The sequence below is a fragment of the Castanea sativa genome, chromosome 2 (assembly GCF_040712315.1).
Source record: "Castanea sativa cultivar Marrone di Chiusa Pesio chromosome 2, ASM4071231v1".
Taxonomy (NCBI): Eukaryota; Viridiplantae; Streptophyta; class Magnoliopsida; order Fagales; family Fagaceae; genus Castanea; species Castanea sativa.
In genome coordinates this window covers 8,613,952-8,629,476 of record NC_134014.1, presented here as the reverse complement: position 1 = coordinate 8,629,476, position 15,525 = coordinate 8,613,952, and the positions used below count along the sequence as shown (strand labels likewise).

General features: G+C 44.8%; 1 pseudogene; it reads right to left on the bottom strand.

Annotated features, from left to right (window-relative positions):
• Window positions 1-13,355: 13,355 nt before the first annotated feature.
• LOC142626244 (phloretin 4'-O-glucosyltransferase-like) lies at window positions 13,356-14,920 on the bottom strand (annotated as a pseudogene).
• Between the last annotated feature and the right edge of the window lie 605 nt (window positions 14,921-15,525).

Sequence of the window (15,525 nt, the reverse complement as noted above, 5' to 3'; positions counted from 1 at the left end):
AGCCCTTGTGAGTTGTGGCTGAATTAGTTCCCTTGTCCAGCCTTCAATTCATCATATATAACACATGACGACGTGTGCATTTAAGTCCATGTTGCAACTAAACTGAAAAAAAAAGTCCATGCTGCAACTCCAAATTTTAATGCTCTAGCTTGAATATCATAGCCCAATCTGACTTGGCTCATCTTCGTTATATAACCAAACCAACCATTTCATCAGCAGTTCCCTACGTTTGCTTAATATGTGATGATGCCAAAAATCGTCAGTAAGTTATACAATCCTCATGTATTCAAAATAACACCTGCACAACACCTAAAAAGAAGACCTCAAGAGAGTACCGGTGTGGTACCGGCCAAATATCCTCCGAAGGTTAAGTTAGAAAAATTTCACAACTCTAGAATGCCAAAGTTGGGATGGATTATATGTACCTTGGTTTCTGAGGATTTTGGGTTTTTATAGTAGTAGGGGAACTGACCTCGGTTCCTTGGCAAAGGGGCATATTTCCTTGTAGAGAAGATTCTCATAAATGCACATATTTTTGTGGGATCTTTTCCATATAGAGATGCTATTGATTAGGGTTAATCATGGAGCACAAATTATTTTCATTTGAGGTTCCTTGAAGACCAAATAAACCATGTAAGTGCCACGTGGCTTTTGCCACCGTCCACCTTAGTGTCCGTCTACCTCCCTGTCCGTCCAACAAGGTTAATTCGTTCACTCACTACGCATGTCTTCGTGATACCTACTCTCTCTGTCCGTCACGCTAGTGCAGCTGTCCAAAGTTGTTTCCGTAAAATCTGACCGTACATCTTAATTTTATCCTCTTCAATATGGAAACAAAATCATAGCATAATAACAAAACCCTTGCATTCGTAATAAATATTCCCATCTTGGCTTAAGCCTATACAAACTCACATATGCAAATCATTTCTTGCATGTGGAAAAGCAAAGGAGGAAAAAAAAAATGGTGCACAACGTTTCATTCTTAGATCACGTAATCAAAATGGTGGGTGGTCATCTAGCAAATATTTGTGTGCAAAGATTTCTATCTTGATGGCTGGCGGTGGAGCGTTGTTGTTCTCCGTATATCACCGGGTTGTTGGTGATAGCTATCATTAATACTGTATTGAAAATATTATAATAAATTTCGAATGACCTCTTTATCAATGTTAAGGGCAATTATATTTTACTACCCTAAACTATATCCTAAATTACACTTTGCATCATACACTATTTGAATGCCACCATAAATTATAACCCTTGTTAAACTTTGCACCCTAACGTTAGTTTTACTATTAAGTTAGACAGAAATATGAATAATTTGACTTGCGCTTGTGTATTGCTTAAGTGACACAAACTTGAGACACCAAAAACTCCCTTCTTCCCAATAATTTAAATAGTCCATTCCCCAAATCAAAATCATCTATGGCAACCATTGCAACCCAGGTCCATTCGCCTCTCTTCTTTCTTCTTTCTATCACGTTTCAAATTTTTTGGACTATGTTTTTTTAAGTTCATGTGAGTCTCATGTGCCACTCCCGTTAGTGTTTTAACATTAGACTAACTGATATATTGATTTGGCAATTGTGGAACGTTTAAGGAGTAAATTAGCCAATATAAAGGTTCAAGAGATATCATAACTACTACTCCAAAGTTCAGGGGGCGTGTGAGCATTTTCCCCCTGTAGAGAGAGCTCAAATGGAAAAAAGGTATGAGATATGAATGAGCCGGACCCATTTCTTCAATTATCTACATAAATAGCTTCGGTGTGCATCATAAACAATTATTTTTTCTTTCAAGACAATCTTTTGAGTTATTAATTGTCTTCATAGTTATTAGTTGCCACCCTTTTCATGACATTTTCCAGTTAAAATAAATTCACAAGTAGGATTTTCTTAACCTTTTATTTTATTTTTTACACTTTTGGTTATGTATTAGTATGTTCCAGAAGTGACATTTTCCATTAAAAAAAAAAATCACAAATAGGATTTGCTTAATCTTTTATTTTATTTTTTATTTTTTAACTTTTGGGATAGAAACAAGTTTTGCTTAGTACTCTTAGATAGCGAAGTACAAGAAATTTCATTAAGATGTAATTGGCTAATTGCTACCAACCAATTTTATAATACAAAATGTGAGGTCCACAGATGTTTAGAAGACATAATGTGCATATAGTTATTGCACAAACCAAACCATAATTATATATTTTCCAAACTGCTTAGATGAATTGCCAACCTAGTTGTGGGGAGTAAAAGGACCCAGGTGGGTATATGGGCCTTTGGGCTGTAACATGGAGGGCCGACCTGCTCTAGGATTAAACTCTATGAGTTGGCCCATATGCCGAGGGTCCGAGGATACAGCCGAGGGAGAGTTTCACCTCGGACATATCCAAGAGAACTCAAGATTTCATTATAAAGGTCAAGGCACAACTCTGGAAAGACTAGTGGTTAAAAGGGGACATCCTGAATCTTCTAGATGCACCAGTATTAAAGAAAATATCAAGAGTAAAGGCTGCCACCTCCGCATTAAAGGCTCTGCACCTACTTCCCTAGCCGCGTTAATGGGGAGGTGACCCCTGAACAGTGAGGTGGAAACTTCTAGTCACTGTTCAAAAAGTATCAGGGAAGGAAGTATAAAAGGGGGGTAAAGACCAAAGAAAAGGGGGGAGAAAACAAAAAAAGAGATTAAGAAATTGTAATCTTGAAGGAAGAAAGAGAAATAATAAAGAAGTAGTCCTCGGCTTGAGTCCGAGGAGATCCATTTGTCGTTATCGTTCGTTATTTACTTGTGTGTGTTTATAAAAGCCTGTTATCAAGCTCCCAGTACTTCTAACCTAGGTTTCAAGCCCACACTCTACAAATTTTATTGTTTAAGGCTCATTGGGCCTGAGCCCGTGATTGTCTTTGGGTCCAGGTGCAATTGTGCACTTACAATTGGCGCCGTCTGTGGGAAATCTAGTCTAGAAGGAGTGGGAATACTATGGCAGGCTTGGGTTCTCACCATGCAGAGTCACAGGGATCACAACCAGAAGATCATTTCGAACGTCTTGAACGTCGAAGGGATCGTGAGGGAAGTGTCCATACAGAATACCCAGGCGCTAGCCATACTCATGGTGGGGGTAGCACCACCCACGAGGAGGGTTCTAAGTCCATGCAGAAGGAGATCAATCGTTTGAAGAGAAAGTTACGCCGTGCTAAACTTAGGTTTTCACCGTCCTCATCTAATCCTTCCTCAAAGGAGGATAGGGGAGGTGGCTACAGCTCAAGGTCGCACTCCCCCACCAGTGCAATGTCCTCCGGTGAGGAGGACGACCAGCCAACTCGCAGACGTAAGAAGCTTCATTCTAGGGGCTTAGGCAACGACGCTATGAGCAGGGCGTTGCACCAACTCTCCAAATCTCCGTTTACACGGAGGATTGAGAAAGGAAGGCTTCCCAGGAGGTTTACCCAGCCCACTTTTACCATTTACAATGGCCGGACTGATCCGGTGGAACACGTGAGTCAATTTAACCAGAGGATGGCGGTGCACTCTCACAACGAGACCCTGATGTGTAAAGTTTCCCCCTCTAGCCTGGGGCCTGTTGCTATGAGGTGGTTCAACGGCCTTAAATCGGGGTCTATAGGTTCATTTGGGGAGCTTACTAGAGCATTCGCTTCGCGGTTCATTACGTGTAGCAGAGTACCTCGGCCATTGGACTCGCTGTTATCCATGACTATGAGGGAAGGGGAGACGTTGAAAGCATACTCCGACCGTTACTGGGAGACGTTTAATGAAATAGATGGTGACTTTGATGAGGTGGCGCTTAATACCTTTAAGGTAGGCCTTCCTACTGACCACGACCTGAGAAAGTCTTTGACTAAAAAGCCCGTCCGCAGTGCACGTCTCCTCATGGACCGTATTGACGAGTACAAGAGAGTGGAGGAAGACCAACAGCAAGGAAAGGGTAAGGAGAAGGTTATCCCGCAGGAGAGAAGGGATTTCAGGTCGGACAGATACCACAATAACAGGCCGAGGAGAGATTACGTTGGGCAGCCCGGCTCGGCGGCACCTCGGGCCGTGAACAACTGTGTTCGAGAACCGAGTACATCAGTGGAGAAAGTTCGTAAGGAACCCTTCTTCAAATGGCCTGGTAAGATGGCGGGGAGACCTGCGAAGAGGAATCGGGGCAACCTTCTGCCAATACCATCAGGATGTGGGCCACACTACCGAGAATTGTCGGACCCTTTGGAGCCACTTGGAGCAGCTTGTCAGTGAAGGAAAACTGAAGCAACACTTGTGCCAGCCTAGCGGGCCGGGCAGTCAATCTGGCTCAAACAATCAGAGGAATAATTCATCTCGGCCGGCTTTAGGAACAATTAATGTTATATTTGCTGCACCTGGCAGGACCGGTTCGGCTCCCACCAGGGTGATGGCAGTTTCCCATTCTCAGGCCGAGGAGGCAGGCTGCAGGCCAAAGAGGTTGAAGGCCATTTCGCCCGTCTTGGGATTCTCTGAGGAGGATAAGGTTGGTACCATTCAACCTCATGATGATGCTCTTGTGGTCACTCTTAGGATAGTGAATTATGATGTGAAGAGGGTGATGATAGATCAGGGCAGCGGCGCAGATATCATGTACCCTGATCTATTTACAGGGTTAAGATTGAAGCTGGACGATCTTACTCCCTATGACTCGCCACTTATAAGCTTCGAGGGGAGAGCTGTTGTGCCGAGGGGACAGATCCGTTTGCCCGTTCAATCCGGATCAGAAACGGTGGAAGTGGATTTCATTGTCGTTGATGCGTACTCTCCATACACGGCCATCCTTGCCAGACCTTGGCTGCACGCTCTGGGGTTTGTGTCCTCTACCTTGCATGTTAAAGTTAAATTCCCCTCGGGGGAATGTGTTGAGGAGATTATCAGCAGCCAATTGGTGGCCAGGCAGTGCATATCGGCTGCAGTACTGCATCAGACAGAAGCCGAGTCTTCGGCTTTAATCACCAAAGACTTATAGCAGTTAACAGCTCCTGATGCATCTGGAATGGTGACAGGAGAGGAGACACATTGTGAAGAGTTAGAGAAGTTTCCAGTAGCCGATGACCCAGAGAGGTTCTTCCAAGTCGGCATACTTTTGCCACACCAAGAGAAGATCGAATTGTTAGAATTTTTGAAAGACAATATTGATGTTTTTGCGTGGGATCCTTATGAAGCTCCAGGCGTCGATCCGAGCTTCATTTGTCATCATTTAAATGTCAACCTATCTATTGTTCCGAGAAGGCAGCCACTTCGGCGTTCTTCCAGAGAACATTCCGAGGCTGTGAAGGAAGAAGTGCTTAAACTCAAGAGGGCTGGGGCTATCAAAGAAGTTTTCTACCCCGAGTGGTTGGCCCATACAGTTGTTGTTAAAAAGAAGAATGGAACGTGGAGGGTATGTGTGGACTTTACTGATCTGAACAAGGCCTGTCCCAAAGATTCGTTCCCAATGCCGCGTATTGATCAACTGGTGGATGCCACTGTCGGGCATCCTCGGATGAGTTTTTTGGACGCCTTCTAGGGTTACCACCAGATTCCCTTGGCATTGGAGGATCAAGAGAAGACTGCCTTCATTACTCCGACGGGGAATTATCATTATAAGGTCATGCCATTTGGTTTGAAGAATGCGGGGCTACCTACCAAAGGATGATGACTAGAATGTTCGAACAACAGCGGGAAGACCGTTGAAGTATATGTGGATGATATGGTGGTTAAGAGCAAAACAATACCCTCGCACGTGAGAAAAACCGTGACACCTTTCGGGTGTTAAGAAAGTACAAGCGCCTTAATGCCTCAAAATGCTCTTTCGGCGTTGGGTCTGGAAAGTTTTTGGGGTACATGATCACCCATAGAGGCATAGAGGTAAACCCAGCACAGGTTAAGGCTATTCAGGACTTGCAGCCTCCTCGGAACCCAAAAGAAATCCAGAAATTAACCGGAATGATTGCCGCCTTGAACAGAATTATATCTCGGTCAGCTGACCGATGTCGTCCTTTCTTTTAGTTGTTGAACAAGTGGAAAGGGTTTCAATGGACCGAGGACTGCGAGTTAGCTTTCCAACAGCTTAAGCGATATCTCTCTCGCCCGGAGGCACATGAGATTTTGTCTGCTTATTTGGCCGTGGCCGTCCACGCGGTCAGCCTTGTCCTCATAAGGGATGATAACGGTGTGCAAAGACCGGTATATTACGTTAGTAAGTCTTTAAATGACGCCGAGGTGCGTTATCTACCCTTGGAGAAAGCGCTTCTGGTTGTAGTTCATGCCACGCGCAAACTTCCTCATTATTTCCAGTCTCATACTGTGGTGATCCTGACCCAATTGCCTCTCAAGGCGGTGTTACGCAGCGCCGATTACTCTGGCAGGGTGGCAAAATGGGGAACCATTTTGGGAGCTTTTGATGTTAAATACAAGCCTCGCACCTCGGTGAAGGGCCAGGTCCTCGCTGACTTGGTGGCAGAGTTTACCGAACCATTGCTAGAAGAAACTCCAAAAGAAGCACACATGGATGGAAAGTCAGTTGGAGTGATCACGGCCGCAGTGCCTTCGATTTGGAAAGTGTATGTGGATGGGGCTGCTAATCGGAGAGGGTCTGGTGTTGGACTTGTTCTAATGTCCTCAGAGGGAATTGTCTTCAAAAAATCTTTGAGATTGGCATTCTCGGCTACTAACAATGAGACCGAATATGAAGCAGTCTTGGTAGGTATGCAGATGGTACGTAGGATGGGTGGAAAGGAAATCCATGTGTTCTCGGACTCTCAGTTAGTGGTCGGCCAAGTGATGGGGACCATGGAAGCTAGAGACCCCAGAATGCAGGAATATTTGGTCCAGGTCAAGCGTCAGCAAGCTGAATTTGACTCTTTCGTCTTAGCTCATATTTCTAGGAGTGCAAACACTCATGCAGATTCTTTGGCTACGTTGGCGACTTCCTCGATTCAGGACTTGCCTAGGGTTATCCTCGTGGAGGATTTGTTAGAGCCAACTCTTACCGTCGTCAGCACAGTTCACATTCATCTGATAAGGCCTGGGCCTAGTTGGATCGATCCGGTTATAGCTTTTCTTAAGAATGATATTCTTCCTGAGGAAAAATCTAAAGCAGAAAAGATACGTCGAAAGGCGCCACGTTTCTGGTTGTCCGAGGACCAGAAGCTGTACAAACGATCCTTTTCAGGACCGTACTTGTTGTGTGTGCACCCTGAATCAACGTAAGCATTACTAGAGGAACTGCATGAGGGAATTTGTGGGAGCCACACTAGGGGAAGGTCCTTAGCCCATAGAGCTCTAACTCAGGGTTATTGGTGGCCCAATATGCAGAGAGAGGCTCAAGACTATGCCAGAAAATGTGATCAATGCCAGAGGTTCACCCCTAATATTCATCAACCTGGTGGGGTTCTTAACCCTCTCTCCAGTCCTTGGCCTTTTGCCCAATGGGGACTGGATATAGTGGGGCTATTTCCGAGAGCTGCTGGAAACAAAAGATGGCTTCTTGTGGGAACATACTATTTCACTAAATGGGTTGAGGCCGAGCCCTTAGCAAATATCAGAGATGTTGATTCCAAGAAATTTATCTGGAAAAATATTGTCACTAGATTCGGTATACCACATACACTTGTCTCAGACAATGACGTTCAATTTGACAGCAAGGCCTTTAGGCAATATTGTGGTGACATGGGTATCATAAATAGATACTCCACCCCAGCTTATCCTCAGGGAAATGGGCAAGCCGAGGCCGTTAATAAGGTCATAGTCAGTGGGCTTAAGAAAAGGTTGGACGATGCGAAAGACAGATAGGTAGAAGAACTCCCTCATGTTCTGTGGACGTATCGGACCACCCCGCGTAGGTCCACGGGAGAAACGCCATTCTCTATGACATATGGAGCCGAGGTGGTGATACCTCTGGAATCTGGTTTTCCCACCCTAAAGACAAGTTCTTTTAACCCCCAGAGCAACAATGGGCTCCTGGAGAAAGATCTTGACTTACTTGAAGAACGACGCGAGGCAGCCATGGTTCAGATGGCTTATTATCAACAAAAACTTAAACGGGGATATGATGCCCACGTGAAGCTAAGGCCACTAGCACCTGGGGATCTCGTATTAAGAAAGGTTGTAGGCACTTCAAGGAACCCAGCTTGGGGTAAGCTCGGACCAAACTGGGAAGGCCCCTATCGAATTGTTTCAGTAGCAGGTATAAGGTCGTACCGGCTAGCTGATCTAGATGAAAGAATTGTACCACGCCCATGGAATGTAAATAACCTGCGAAGGTATTATTATTAATAAAGTGTGTTTTTGTTTGTGATCAGTTCAAAGTTGTAAATACTGCAGGAGTTTCCAACTACTATCCATAAGAATCAAACAGAAACTTGGCTAAGTGTAGTCCTCGGACCACAAACCTTGTGGAAATTGATGTCTTGTCATTTGTTAAACGGGGACCTTAGTTATGCGGGTCCTCGGACCTCCTACTTTGGGGAAATTAACATTTCAAACTACTGTTCTTAAGAATCAAACAGAAACTTGGTTAAGTGCAGTCCTCGGACCACAAGCCTTGTGGAAATTGATGTCTTGTCATTTGTTAAACAGAACCTTCGTTACTCCGGGTCCTCGGACCTCCTACTTTGGGGAAATTAACATTTGAAGCTACTGTTCTTCAGAATCAAACAGAAACTTGGTTAAGTGCAGTCCTCGGACCACAAACCTTGTGGAAATTGATGTCTTGTCATTTGTTAAACAGAACCTTAGTTATGCCGGGTCCTCGGACCTCCTACTTTGGGAAAATTAACATTTGAAGCTACTGTTCTTAAGAATCAAACAGAAATTGGTTAAGTGCAGTCCTCGGACCACAAACCTTGTGGAAATTGATGTCTTGTCATTTGTTAAACAGAACCTTAGTTATGCCGGGTCCTCGAACCTCCTACTTTGGGAAAATTAACATTTAAAGATACTGTTCTTAAGAATCAAACAGAAACTTGGTTAAGTGCAGTCCTCGGATCACAAACCTTGTGGAAATTGATATCTTGTCATTTGTTAAATAGAACCTTAGTTATGCCGGATCCTCGGACTTCCTACTTTGGGGAAATTAATACTTGAATTTACTATTCTTAAAAAATCAAATAGAAACTTGGTTAAGTATAGTCCTCGGACCAAACCTTGTCACTATTCTTAATATTTTCTCACTGTTCTTATTCTTATCACCCTTTTTATGGAAATCATTATCTCATCATTTATTAATTTGGATCTCAAGTTCTTCACTTTTAAGTGTTAAGAAAATTTTTTGCAAGGAATGGTCTTCGGACCTTACATCCTGCTGAAAGCAATATATCAGATTACAAAGGTTTAACTGTCATATGAGTTGTCTAACTTTGGTATTATTTGATATCTAAATTAAGTCATGCGGCAGTTTTGAAGTCATAGTTAATTGCATGGTGGAGTTGTACTTATTTATTCTGCTTCCCCTTTAACTGTTTGTTATTAAAAGCTCTCATGGCAAGCACAAAAAGAATAAAGTAAAACAAAGACAATGTGAACAAAAATTGAATAAAAATCTTCTTCATTAATTGTATACAAAGAAGGGGAGTACAGAAATCCCCTATACTAGGCCCTAAACTAGGGAAGGGGGGTCTTGAAGGGAGCTGCTGCCAGCCTCAGTATTCTTCAATTCCAGCTCAAAGGTGGACAAGGCTTGTTTCCCCTTTGTCCGTTGAAGGCATGGGGGCTCCACACTTTGGATCTCGCTCCTTCTCGGCACCACCACACTCATCCTTCTCTTTGTGGAAACCTTCGTGTTTGTAGGAGCAGGAACAAGCTCTTCCACTACGGGAGGAAGGGCAGAGAGGCAGCAAATACGAGGGTCTTCAATTTCCCGTATGTCTAGGGGAAGCCAGAGGTTCTCGGGCTTCCTCGCCGAAGCTTGAGGAACCCCTACCGCATTCATGGCCTCTCCCCGTACCGCCGATTTCCTGCGCACAAGGCCACGAAAGCCTCTCGTCGCCTCTTCTTGCATTCTCGTCACCCCCTCCCGATAACCGGCCTTCTTCGCAGCCTCCGGCGTGCCGATGGGCGCGAGCCTCCTCCTTAGCCCGCGTAAGCTCCTTTTCCAAGTCGAGCGTGCCCGTTGGACTCGGGGCGAGCTCGTCATCCTTTTGACGAAGGAGCTTATGCGGCCCCTCCACTTGGGTTGTCATCGTCTTCAAGCCGGGCCTTGTCACCATCTCTTTCTCTTTTCAAGTCGGCCACTGGGACGTGATTTTCCCATTCTCTCCGTTAGGGCCCGGCTCTCGGTAGATCTTTTTGCCTCTTGCCTTAGCTCCCTGCTCTATCCCAAATACGCTTCCGAGAGTCGTCCACGAACTTCTCGGCGAATAAAACCTCTTGGATGGATCGCAAAAAGGATAGGAGGTTAAATGCAAGAAGTGTTTACAAACCAAGATAGAATGTTAGTGTAAGATGGAACTTACCGAGCTAAACCCTTCTTCAACGAGAGGAACAAGCTTGCGGCTGGCCCATCTTCTCCAAGGTTTCCATGTCCTTGGGAAGCGAGAAGAGGGCGCTCCAGCACCTCGGCTAGGTGGTGAGCGTGGCCTTGCTGGACCGCCCTGATACCGGAATGGCAGGGAACGGGAGCGCCGTCTAGTCTCAAGTCAGGAGACCAGGTAGCTGGTGCTCGGCGCACCTCGGCCATGTCTCTGATCTCCCCGCTTTCAACTGAGCGGGCGCGCCCTTTGCCTTTGTCCAACTTCTGCTGCTGGGTCGGCGCAGGCTGTTTCATCTTCTTTTGCTTTTCACCTCCAGCCCCCTCAGCCTCCACTTTCCTTTTCTTCTTGGGATCCTCGGCTGGAGGCTTCGAGTCAGTTGGAGGAGGAGGAGGTAGTGGTAAAGCCGGGGGAGCCTGGGACCCCCTTGCTCCCTTCTTTGCCACTCGGGCGCCTCTATTGGTCATCAAGTCCTTTAACTTGTCCATCTCTTCTTCAACAGAACTGTCGTCTGGACGCGCTATCACTAGACCTGCGATCCCAGAGGCCTCGGCTTCTTCTTCTTCCTCATCGGAAAGGATGACAAACGGGTTTCCGCGAGGTCGTGGGGAGTCCTCGGGCCGAAACTGGTCTATCTCCTCGTCCAAAGTGTTTGAAGAAGACACTTGCTCCTCTGGGACAACAGTTACTCGGGAGTGTGTAGCTAGAGGGACCGCAGCAATCGGTTGTAAATACAGTATGGTGTTAGGGCTGTCAGGGAGGTCGTGATCATCCAGGAAGTGAGGTCTGGCTACGTTGATCTTCCTACGCCGCTGGTCACTTGCAATAATGGCGTTCTCTATTGCCTGGAAGTCCGAGGATACGGGATCGTACCCTAGAATCAAGTGAGCAGCCCTGAGTTGTAGGTCCTCGCTGACAAACACCTCGGAGCGCAGTACTCGGTTTAGATCTGCAACGTTGCAGTGGCTCAAGCGTGGGCGCACGTGTTGCTTATCTGCAAAGAAAGACATCAAACCAAACGAACATGGTCAGATTCACACAACATATAATAAACTTAAATAAACATGAATACATGTGGATACGCATTTTTGTGAGTGTTAGAGGAAGTTGTGCGGTGGGGGGGTTAATCCTAAGGAGTCGCACCAGGATCTCACCACTCAACCGGGCAACGAGGCCGTCGTGCCGGTTCCTCGCAGACGATCGTGTAGTCATCCTTCATGCCTTTGTTGGATTTGGGCGGTACGTGAGATTAGCCTAACGACGCCGGAGCGGGATTTAATGTAGTAACCTACATTGGTGAGTTTATGGCACTCGTACGGAAAGACGACATTGTGCCGTGAGGTTTAGACCCATTGGATCTTTTTTAGCATCGACGCTACCCAAAACTCTAAAGACGTTTCGAGGTGCAACGATCGGGACACAACCGGTGGTTGCGAGAGGTACTCCCTAGTTACGTGCTTCATCGTGGGAGGGTCATCCCACCCTCTACAAAGGCTACCATTGGGATGGTAACCTCTCCAGTCTTTCTAGAGCCGGCCACGGCTTCCGCCGGGCAATATTTTAAACCTACATCGCCGGGAATGTGATATTTGGCTCTGAAGCCTTCCATTCCAGCGGCGGTATCAACTAGACACTTGAAATTTCCCATCAAATATGAACGAAAGGCTAAATTCTAAAAGGGGGAATGATTATAAGGAGAGCCGAGGACAGGGTCCGAGGAGAAAGGGTTAAGAGAAAAAAGGAATAAGAACTTACAGACTTGAAGTTGTGCGAGTTTCCACGGATTTGTGTAGACAAAAGGTGATTGCTGATGTTTTGATGGGATTAGTCTCTGGAGAAATAAATGAAGGCGCAGGTTCCCGAAGCGTCACGACGTGCGGGAAGCGGCCTCGAAATTGTATTTGTCTCGCCCAAATTTTCATGGAATAACAAGGACCGTTGGATGCTCATCTCACCGTTGAACGTGGGGGACAAGGTATAACTTACAGTAATAAATACACGCGTTTTTGAAAATAAAACCACCAGGTGTCACCCTTCGGAACGCGAAACGGTTTTCACACGTGTGGTTATTTACAGAAAGTGTGGAGGAAGTGTTCGTTGGATCAAAAACCTATTTTTCTCCTCGGATGATGAAAAATAGAGTTTTGAGGGGCTATTGTGGGGAGTAAAAGGACCCAGGTGGGTATATGGGCCTTTGGGCTGTAACATGGAGGGCCGACTTGCTCTAGGATTAAACTCTATGAGTTGGCCCATACGCCGAGGGTCCGAGGATACAACCGAGGGAGAGTTTCACCTCGGACAGATCCAAGAGAACTCAAGATTTCATTATAAAGGTCAAGGCACAACTCTGGAAAGACTAGTGGTTAAAATGGGACATCCTGAATCTTCTAGATGCACCAGTATTAAAGAAAATATCAAGAGTAAAGGCTGCCACCTCTGCATTAAAGGCTTTGCACCTACTTTCTTGGCCGCGTTAATGGGGAGGTGACCCCTGAACAGTGAGGTGGAAACTTCTAGTCACTGTTCAAAAAGTATCAGGGAAGGAAGTATAAAAGGGGGGTAAAGGCCAAAGAAAAGGGGGGAGAAAACAAAAAAAGAGATTAAGAAATTGTAATCTTGAAGGAAGAAAGAGAAATAATAAAGAAGTAGTCCTCGGCTCGAGTCCGAGGAGATCCATTTGTCGTTATCGTTCGTTATTTACTTGTGTGTGTTTATAAAAGCCTGTTATCAAGCTCCCAGTACTTCTAACCTAGGTTTCAAGCCCACACTCTACAAATTTTATTGTTTAAGGCTCATTGGGCCTGAGCCCGTGATTGTCTTTGGGTCCAGGTGCAATTGTGCACTTACACTAGTAACAATAGAGAAAAACAAGATAAGACGAAGGCGAAAAACAAAAACTTCTTTTATTTCAACAGCAAACCTACATTTTTTTTAACAACATTACCTTCACCAATCTCATCCACAAAAGCTTTAAGATTGTTATAGGAAGAACTAACTTCATTGGCAGCCTCCATAGCCAACTCCTTCCATTTCTTGGCATTCCTTCTAATTACTTCCCCTCTCTCTTCATCTCCCACAACCAATTCCAAACATCTCTTAATTTCATCACCTTCAACAATCCCATCCTTATTCACCATCACTCTCACTCCTGTCTTCCACACATCTTCAATTAGCTTCGCATTTGTCCCTTGATCAGACCACTGTGGAAATGCTACCATTGGAACCCCTGAAACCAAACTCTCCAAAGTTGAATTCCACCCACAATGTGTCATGAAGCATCCTAGTGAAGGATGTGACAAAACCTCCACTTGGGAACACCATGGCACTATCATTCCCATTTGTTCCAATTCCTCTCTGCAACTCAACTTCTCTTCTTCTCCATTTTCCTTAGCTCTTATGACCCACAAGAAGGGCCTCCCACAACCCAACAATTCGCGTGCAATTTCTTCCATTTGTTGCTTCATTAAGACCGCTATGCTCCCAAATGAAACATAAATAACCGATGATTCAGGCTTAGAGTTGAGCCATTCGATGTAGTATTTGGAAACATCTCCTCCAAATGACTTATCTAATGGAAGTAGCGGTCCAACTGCAACCAAATTAAACTTTTCAATCGCCTTCAAGGCCTCAGGCTCTAGTGCATCAAAGGTGTTCACTAGAACTCTAGGATTGCTCTCTTTTTCAAGCGCTTCAAAGTGGGCTTGAAATATTGGGAGAACAGAAGCGTGAGTGTTGGAAGCAAGCAAAAAAGGAGGGAAGGTCACGACTAGTGAATAATGGTAGTTCCGGTAACTTTATTGAAGATGAGGGGTAGTCATTCTTGTCGTTTCTGATAACATTGGCAAAACCGTTGAAGTAGTAGTAATATATGTTCCAAACCATGGCAGGTTGAATCCAAAGAAGCGTGGAAGGAAGGTGAAGTTCATGAGCCACGTCAGCAGCCCAAGGTAGAAGCAGTGTGTAGACTATGTGTTGTTTATTGGCGGTGGAGACAATGAGGTCAGCGAGAGCTTTGGAGCCATTGCGTTTGAGTTGATCCATTCGTTTAACTTTGTCGTCCACAGGTACAACTCCGTCATCGTAGCCGTCAGAGAAGGAGGCGAACAACAAGCCGTTAGGAGGAGGCTTTTGATCATGCAGCAACGGTGGGCGCTAATGGTGGTGAAGAAGGTGACATGCACTCCCAAGCGAATGAGGCGTATGGCGAATTGGAGGGCAGGGTTTATATGACCCTTCCCGGGATATGTGACTATGACAATGTGGCTTTGCTGTTGCTTCGCCATGATTATTTGATACTTGGATATATATTGGTTGTGAATATTCTAAAATAGAATAGTTGTTTTGTGCTTGAGATCAGTGAGATTTATATAGAGGGAACAATGCATGTGAGGATGGACAAGGCTTAAAAATAGAGGACATTTTTTTAGGAGCTCAGCTCATTCACATAGCAAACTGCAAGTGGTGGATTTATATAAAAGTAATAAACAATCAGTCATAATCTATTATACACAATCAGTCACAATCTACTATACAAAACACTTGTAGCAACAATTTAAAAATTTTATGTGGTATTAGAATTATTAAAGAGGATTTGGTAGAGTATAAATGACATTTGCAGTGACGATTTGGAGGTGGGGCTTTGTGATTTGCAATTTCTTCTTTTTAATGTTTTCATTAAAGTTTAGAGATGATAAGGACTACTGGCTTAAGGGCTTATCTTGGTGACAAACAATCCAATGCATACAATATGACTTTATAATCTGTCTAACTTGTTTCTCCTGGATGCATGCATCTAAAGCACTAGTTTTTGCGTGGGCCCATTATCAAAGCAAGATGGCTTCCTTCACTGTCGTGTTTTACTTGGCACTAGTGAAAGTCCCGTAAATTGCACGGCTTTAATCAAGAATTTTCTTTATATATATATATATATATATATAATCCAATGCATGGAATATGACTTTATAATCTGTCCAACTTGTTTCTCCTGGATGCATGCATCTAAAGCACTAGTTTTTGCGTGGGCCCCATTATCAAGGCAAGATGGCTTCCTTCACTG